This window comes from Lampris incognitus, chromosome 3 (genome assembly GCF_029633865.1).
Source record: "Lampris incognitus isolate fLamInc1 chromosome 3, fLamInc1.hap2, whole genome shotgun sequence".
Classification (NCBI taxonomy): Eukaryota; Metazoa; Chordata; class Actinopteri; order Lampriformes; family Lampridae; genus Lampris; species Lampris incognitus.
In genome coordinates, this window is record NC_079213.1 from 5,288,534 (window position 1) to 5,297,644 (window position 9,111).

The 9,111-nt window shown below is 46.0% G+C and overlaps 1 protein-coding gene and 1 pseudogene across 1 annotated transcript in view; both read right to left on the minus strand.

The window, feature by feature from the left end:
• LOC130109088 (anoctamin-4-like) overlaps positions 1–9,111 on the minus strand; it is a 97,217-nt gene that overhangs the window by 66,850 nt on the left and 21,256 nt on the right. The gene's annotated exons all lie outside the window — the stretch shown is intronic.
• LOC130110871 (U2 spliceosomal RNA) lies at positions 5,202–5,371 on the minus strand (annotated as a pseudogene).

Sequence of the window (9,111 nt, forward strand, 5' to 3'; positions counted from 1 at the left end):
ATTTTGTGAATTTTTTTTCAGGGTCATTGTAAATACCACAGTACTTCTGACAAGTGGTTCCATCAGAATCAGAAACACTTTTTCATTTCATTTCATGCACTTGCACACATGAAATGAAAGGAAACATGGTTTCCCCCAGCCCACAGCAATTCAGTTCAATTCAATTCAATTCAATCTATTGTCATTACAATGTGCAGGCACATGTGTAAAAATGAAATGAGCAGCGCAACACAAAGACAAAAACACATATCCAAAAACTACAAGAACACATATATCCACACTAATATATATATATATATTTTTTTTTTTAAACAAAAAAAAAATCACTGTCCAGGAGAACAAACACCAGCCAGGACGACTGTTGGAACTGCCGGTCTGCATGAGCTAGCAGTTAGCTTAGCCTGCCCCGCTTCCGCGTCCTGTCAGACCGTCCTCTGTGTTTCTTCTTCGGTCGCAGTTCCAGTCATTGGGCCCACAGGACGCAGCAGACCAAGCTCCCTCCGACACTAAAAACACAGCCAATGCCAGGTGAGGCCGCCGCCAGACCGCCCTCTGTGTTATCTGAACCGCCGGTCTGAATGAGCTAGCAGTTAGCTTAGCCTGCCCCACTTCCGCGTCCTGTCAGACCGCCCTCGGCGTTACCTCTTCGGACACAGCTCCAGGCAGGGCCGTGGTCCCTGGGCCCACGGGAAGCGGCAGACCAAGCTCTCCCCGCCGATCCAGCACCAGCTCTCTCAGCCACCAAACGAACACAAACTTGAGATGCGGACGCGGACAAAGACACTGCATGGACAGTACTGGGTGAGGCCCAGGGCGTTTATAGGATGTGAGGACATTCGGGGCTTAGCCCGGACTGACACCTTACTATACTTGTACTTGAAGTTCATTTAAATTGAAATCGATATGATGGTTAACTTTTGTTTGTGCCTACAGTAAAATGACCGTTTTAGTTGGGTTTATGGAAATGTGATCCCTTTACGAGTAAAGCCCTGCTAAAGGACAGCAACAGCATGCTGGGGGCTCAGCCCAGCACGGCCCGCTAGCTAAACGGCACCTAAAGCATGACGAAGAGGATGTCTCTTCCTCATGACTGTAGGTGCCGAATCCAATTCACATCATAAATCAACAGGCAATTTCAACCATTGTGAAAAGTTCCTCCGCAGGCTAAACTCTTACCCTTCCTTCTCTGTTGGAAAAACCCAGAGAGATGGAGTTGCTCTTTTCCCGTTAGCGCCGCCATTTCTCCTCTACCCCTCTTCCCGCTTTAACGTGTCCCGCGACTCGGCACTGACCGTAAGACCCGCCCCCACTTGCGTGGCGCGCATGCGCATGCGCACATTGCGAGACTGTCGGCCATTCACACGCGTCACGCTTTTTGTTGGGCTTCACGGAAGCTTACGTTTAACGTTACGCTGGGGGCCAAAGCCCCGGCAAAATGACCCGGCGGCGCCGCCGGGCTGAGGCCGCCGCCGCCGCCGCGCCGCCATCTTGCCGCTTCCCGGAATCCAGACTCCTTCTACGCATAGCCATGTGGAGCGAGCTCGGCGTAGTTAAGGTTAGGGTTTTGTTTTTTTCCAAAACACTTTTATTTACAACAAACAGGTTACGGTTGGGGTTAGGTTAAGGTTAAGGTTGGGATTACGGTTAAGGTTGGGGTTAGGTTAGGTTACGGTTAAGGTTGGGGTTAGGTTAGGTTAAGGTTGGGGTTACGGTTAAGGTTGGGGTTAGGGTTAAGGTTGGGGTTACGATTAAGGTTGGGGTTAAGGTTGAGGTTGGGGTTAAGGTTGGGGTTACGGTTAAGGTTGGGGTTAAGGTTGGGATTAAGGTTGGGGTTAAGGTTGGGGTTAGGTTAGGTTACGGTTAAGGTTGGGGTTAGGTTAGGTTAGGTTAAGGTTGGGATTAAGGTTGGGGTTAAGGTTGGGGTTGGGGTTAGGTTAGGTTAAGGTTGGGGTTAAGGTCGGGGTTAGGTTAGAACAAGTCGTGAGGATCGGGTAGTGCCATGGCTTTGGATGTGGACTCTTCCTGTCAATGAGAAGCAGAATTTGCCAAATTCTAGATGGTCCAACCACCACAAGGGGGCGTGCCAGACTGTCGAGAGCGGGGTTAATTTTACCCCCCCCCCCAAAAAAACCCCACCGGTGATGTGCTTCTTAAAAAGTACAGGGAGTGTGTAGCTACACTGGTCCAATGAGATAATGGCCACGCATCACACAGATGCCTTGTGAAGATCTACTTTCTATACCTCTCTGTCGTCAGCAGACGCCGTGAAAACTACAAGAAAATAAAAGACAACGTTTAAAATAAAGTCTCTCCAGCTCGTGTCCGCTGATTAACGCGCCAAACGTTAGCGCAACAGGAACGCGACGAAATCAAATCAAAGTGCTGAAACGCATCATATGCACCCTTCAGTCTAGCGGTTAGCGAGGTCGCCTGCGGTGCGGGCGACACGGGTTCGCTTCCCGGCCGCGGCAGTTCCTGTGGTTGCGTTGTCCCCCGAGTTCGCTACAATATTGTACAGAACACATGGGGGACAGTTACCGTGCGCGCCTCCTGAACCACGTGTAGAATAAAGTTATTTGGCGGCTGTATACGGAGACGTCCTCCCTCCGCCTCCATGTTGGTTCTGACCCATAATGCAACGGCTGTGCCCTTAACCATCTCTGGTCATGTGACCCGTTACGCTCTAATTTCAAATAAAGCGCACTACATTGTTTTTAACTAAACATTAATGTAAACTACTAATAAGACACGTTAGCCCCTAGCTAACGGGTCTGACCCTTTAGCCGAGCGGTCAGTGATGTCGCCTTGTGGTGCAGTACACCCGTATCGAATCCCGCACCGCGCAAGAAAATAACCAGTTACATTACTTTACCGCGGTGTGTTTCAGATACGTTTTTATCAATGTAACCGCTTTTAGCCACTTATTTATTACATTTTAATCGTTTTTTTAAAGGCTGCATGAACTCAATAACCATGTATTTATTACAGAGACGTAAAATAAACTTCTCAATGAAGTATGTCTCTGAGACAGTTACAGGGGGCGTCCGGGTACCATGGCAGTCTAGTCAGTTGCCTACCAGCACGGGCATCGCCGGTTCGAATCCCCGTGTTACCTCCGGCTTGGTCAGGCGTCCCTACACGCACACAATTGGCCGTGTCTGCGGGTGGGAAGCCCGATATAGGCATATGTCCTGGTCGATGCACTAGCGCCTCCTCTGGTCGGTTGGGGTGCCTGTTCAGGGGGGAGGGGGAATAGCGTGATCCTCCCACGTGCTACGCCCCCTGGTGAAACTCCTCACTGTCAGGTGAAAAGAAGCAGCTGCTGACTCCACATGTATCGGAGGAGGCATGTGGTAGTCTGCAGGCCTCCCTGACTCAGCAGAGAGGGTGGAGCAGGGGAAACCCCCCCCCAAAAAAAAGTAGTTTGTATAGTAAACCTCTGCAGTATAATGAGTACAGTGAAAAATATAAGCCATAGTAGTGCTGGCCTGTTTGCAGTGTCATGGTAATATCCACAGCTACACCGCCCCCTAGTGGCTAAAACCGACCATATCTTTTTCCTGGGTACTTGTCTTTCCAATTTGGGTCCCTATACAGCCAAACTAAACACTGAACTGACACTATCCCGTGCACTTTTCTTTCTAGCACCTTCTTGAAAAGAACAGGAACAATGTTCATGATAATATGTGGTGTGCCCGCTGTCGTGCATGGATGTAGTGTGCTGCAGAGGTTAACACGCTGTACTGGAAACAAATGCACCAGCCTTGGTCGTGTGGCTAATAAACTATCTGTCTGTCTGTCTCTGTCTGTCTCTCTGTCTGTCTGTCTGTCTGTCTATCTATCTATCTATCTATCTATCTATCTATCTATCTATCTATCTATCTATCTATCTATCTATCTATCTATCTATCTATAAGTAAGAAGTGGCGTTATGAGCGTGTAGAGAAACCAAGGCCGGAGTCAGTAATCTGACACTAGTGTAAAGCCTGTAGTCAGACAACACACACACACACACACACACACACACACACACACACACACACACACACAAACACACACCCTTCTCAAATGACACATTGTCACCAGCGTACTAGTACAATACAGTGCAGGTTGCACAATAGGTTTTAATAATAACAACATGGAAATATTTTAAAAAAAGAATGAACAACCAACTGTATTCTACTTTATTCTATTCTAGTCTACATGACCACCATGACCTCGTCGGGTACACACATATAGACTACAGCCTGGGGTGTGTACTGTTTTTCTGCAGTGACCTTCTACACGTGGCCTCGCAGGACAGGTGGAGGAAGCTGCTGTGAAACTCAGAACCAGCACATTGAGAAGGAACATCAGCAGCAAACAAACACAAGCCGATCAATAGCGCGGCAATGCGCAGCGGGGCGCCCTCGCCGACCGCCTCACAGCCAAGCACGCTTCAAAGCAGGAACGTGGACGAGCGCCGGAGATGAATATCTACGCTGCGGCTCACCTCGTCTCATCTGGTCCTGAACAGACGCCCGGTGAGTCACAGTCGAACTAAATGTGCTCCCACAAAGCAGCAGCGGTGGCGCCTGTAGAACATGTAGGATATGGTGGCGGGCGGCACTCAGGATGTTCTTGAAATCTGAAGTATGTCCTTCACATGTAATTGCATCTTATGTAGTTTTTGCAGTCAAGTGGATGAGGAGAAATAATATGGGGAATTGATGCAAATGACCATGTGGATATAATCGAGTAAGAAACCTGTCAGAAGTTGCAGAGGACATTGGAAATATTTCCAGACGAATCTAATATCTAAAATAAACTCGGCACGTGAGATCTAAGAACTAATTACTACTAATTTTCTTTTTTTTTTATCAATCCCCGTGGGGCAATTCGTCCTCTACATTTAACCCATCCTAGCTGTATAGCTAGGAGCAGTGGGCGGCTGCTGTGCAGCGCCTGGGGACCAACTCCAGTTCGTCTTGTCATGCCTTGCTCAGGGGCACAGGAGTATTAACCCTAACATGCATGTCTTTTTGATGGTGGGGGAAAGCGGAGCACCCGGAGAAAACCCACCACAGACACGGGGAGAACATGCAAACTCCACACAGAGGACGACCTGGGATGACCCCCAAGGTTGGACCACCCTGGGGTTCGAATCCAGGACCTTCTTGCTGTGAGGTGACAGCACTGACCACTGGGCCACTGTGCCGGTGGCCTTTTGCACCATTCCTGCAGGTACCGCAACACCGGGTGGTGTGGACGGAGCAAGGCCCTGTTCCAAAAACCAATTTGATATATGGTCCCCGTGTAGGAGACGTATCGGATACCAAACTGATAAGAACGGATACTACACTTGATCTTAGCCAAAAGGCCGAGAAGCGAAGAGCTGTATGATTGCTGGTCTGAGATCAGTGAAGTTACCATGAGGTAGTTAATGTCATGAGAAATGACCACTGACACAACGTCAGCAGCCGTCTGTGACGGTGGAGCGTTTACTCAGAACGGCCTCGCAGTCACCTTGCAGATGTTTACTGAGAGTCTCGGTTAGAATAAAAGTCGACGGATAGGAGAGCTTAGAGAAGAAACCAGCAGAGACGAGACAAACAGAAGGAAGTGGATCCCTGTGGATGCTGAGGGGGCCTCGTCTCAGAAGGAAGAGCCGGCAGCGCAGGGGAAGCAGGACGCCCGCGGGTTCATTAACTAAAGTAAACAGCGGCTCGTTCCGCCATCAAACTAATGAGAACTGATGAGAGAGCAAACTGTTTGTACTCCCCAGAAAAAAATAAATGAAGGAAATTCAGCGCCTTTCACATCTAGTGGCGTTTAGCTGAGCGGCTAACAGGGACACACGAGGAAGGGCCTTCCTGAGGACTTCTGGGGTTTCTGTGCTTCTGATGGCTGCATCGTGTTTGTTTTCAGATGTGGTCTCATCCTTTTCATGTGAACAGACAACGACTGGGCGACGAAGAAGAGGAAGAGGAACGAGAGAAAGAAGCGGAAGAAGAAAACGAGGAAGAAGAACAAGAAGGAGAAGGAAAAAGAAGAGGATGAAGAAGAAGAGGTAGATTTTTTTTTTATTAAAGACTTCAAATATATAAACACAACAAGCAAAGGCAGTATACTCTGAAACAACAGAGCAGGCTAAGAACGGAGCATCGAACATGTCAGAGACAACGAGAACAAAACAAGGAAACAGAAACAGAAAATTAAAGCGATAAAATAAGATCAAATAAAATAGGACAATACAATATTCCAGGGGTTAAATTACATTAAATTGTTCAAATGCAAAGAATAATGTTTGGGCATTTCTGTTTTTCATACATTTTAGAGATTTAGACAAAGTTACTAATTCGGTTTTAAGGGCTGCTAAACAGGGATGCGTTTTGCAATATTTACATCTGTGTATAAGATATTTTGCCAAAATAATCACATTATTCAACAAGAATTCCATATTTCTATCTTCCAGAAACATCCCAAATCTGACACTTACTAGTAGAAATGGAGGCAGAGCACTAATGCTCGACTTCATCCATACGTGCAAATTATACCAGAAATTATAAGTAACGTTACAATGGAAAAATAAACGATCCGTTGAAATTACAGACTACATCAAATTTTAATCTTATAAATTCATTGGAGGGGTAAATATCGTGAATTATCTTGAAGTGAACCTCTTTGGCTTTGGGGGCGATAGGGAACGAAATGTATCTTTTTCTAATGTTATGGGCATTCAAATGTGAGCACATGTCTAAAATATGATTCCTTCTTAAAGGGCTAGGATAGCACATCTTCAACAGAGAGTTTCTGATAGATTATTGCAGGGTCTGTCGACAACCTTTAAATTGTCAATCATTAAGGGGCGAAGTGCGGGGCTGACAGAGGAGTAAATCGGACACTGTGAGACCACCATCTTGAGCTGTATAGGGATCGCACCTATTACCATGTCGTAGACCTTTACAGAGGAGGATAAGCTATATTTCAAACACAACTCATTATAATTCAATAAACTGCCTCTGTCATCCATGATGTGTGTAACGGACCCAATACCCTTCTTCCACCACTCTTCCAAGAACCAAGATTTTCCCATAAACAGGACTCATCTATTATTCCAACTTGGAACTGCATGGGGGGGGGGGGGAAGAAGAGGAAGGAGACGAAGAGGTAGAAGCAGAAGAAGAAGAACAAGAGGACGAAGAAGAAGAGGATGAACAACAAGAACAAGAAAGAAGAGGAAGTAGAAAAAAGGAAGAAGACAAAGAAGAAGAAGCAGAAGAGGAAGAAGAAGAAAAAGAGGAAGAAGACGACAACAGAGACGGATGTAAAAAACGATAAAATGAATAAGTTCACCAGATAAAGACGGGGGGCTCTTGTAGTTCAATATTATCGTTTATCTTCAGTCGGTGGTGTTGTTTTGGGATGAAATTCAGCCGTTGTCATAATTTTACACACAGTTGTGTTGTCTAAATGAATGATAATAATCTATAACCTAAACACGAGGTGTGGAACATCTGCGGGAGTTTGAAAAACGGGCTCTGGTGTGACGTTATACTTTACATCAGCAGACAGGTTAACGAGGTGAACCTGAACAAGAGTCTTGAACATGGTGCGTTTCCATATGGGAGCAGGTATCGTGGTATCTATGTATCTATATATCTATATAATAGATATATGAATGGATCTACCAACCACTGTTCTGCCGGCGAGATTATAGTGTATAGATTATTGACTATTGCAAACTGTTCTCTCTCTCTCTCTCTCTCTCTCTCTCTGAACGATGTCTTCTCCTTTTTCGTCTTCTGTGTGTGAATGGTGTGACGGGAGTCCCCTTGTGTGCACGTGCAGCCTGTCCTCCTCCCAGGTCTCCATGGCGACGGTGGTCGCCACCTGGACACTCCTGGGCATCCCTCTCATCACATTTTCTTTTTATATATCTTACAAATCCACATAATTTTGTTACCCTGTTTTAACGTTATATCCTTCTCTCACTAAGATGTGTGACTTATTTATTTATTTATTTACATGGTGATGCTGGTCGCGTGGCTCGGGTCCTGGGCTGTTCCGGTGGCGTCTGGACGCTGCTTGGCATCCTCCTGATCATATTCTTCATATATTATAAAATATATGGAGAATGTGACTACTCATAGGGATGCACAGATACCACTTTTTTCAGACCAAGTACAAGTACTTACATTTGAGTACTTGCCGATACTGAGTACCGATATGAGTAATTAATAATTATCCAAATATTCCCAGGGCCATCTTCTGCTATATGAGAGACTGTAGCAAGTAGTACGTGCTATTCTAGCTAGTCTGCATGTCTTGTTGGAGTCTTTTTATTGGCTGGTTGAGCTGCACCTGAATATCTTCCAGGCGGGAGTAGGCTAAGGCGGAATGTTTAAAATGTCCAACTGTTTTCCGTCCGACTGCCACTGCATCAACTACACTTCTCTGTGCCAAAAGGCCCTCATTAACCGCTAGCTGGAGGGTGTGTGCGACACACGGCAGGCTCGGGAGTCCAGCATCACTCATGGCTTTAATCATGTCTTCGGCGTTATCCCGGAGGTGACTGGCACGCCGCTGTGAAGTGGTATCGGGTGCTGTTGTATCGGAGCACTTTTACAATTACGAGTACGAGTACACGCGCACAGTATCGGACCGATACCCGATGCTGGTATCGGTATCGGTGCATCCCTATATATATATATATATATCGCAGCTGATGAGTGCGAGATGCACGAAACAGGCCTTCACTGCTATGCATTAAAATCTTTTTTCCTGTATCCGTGCTTATATATATCTATATCTACATCTACATCTACACTACCGTTCAAAAGTTTGGGATCACCCAAACAATTTCGTGTTTTCCATGAAAAGTCACACTTATTCACCACCATATGTTGTGAAATGAATAGAAAATAGAGTCAAGACATTGACAAGGTTAGAAATAATGATTTTTATTTGAAATAAGATTTTTTTTACATCAAACTTTGCTTTCGTTAAAGAATCCTCCATTTGCAGCAATTACAGCATTGCAGACCTTTGGCATTCTAGCTGTTAATTTGTTGAGGTAATCTGGAGAAATTGCACCCCACGCTTCCAGAAGCAGCTCCCACAAGTTGGATT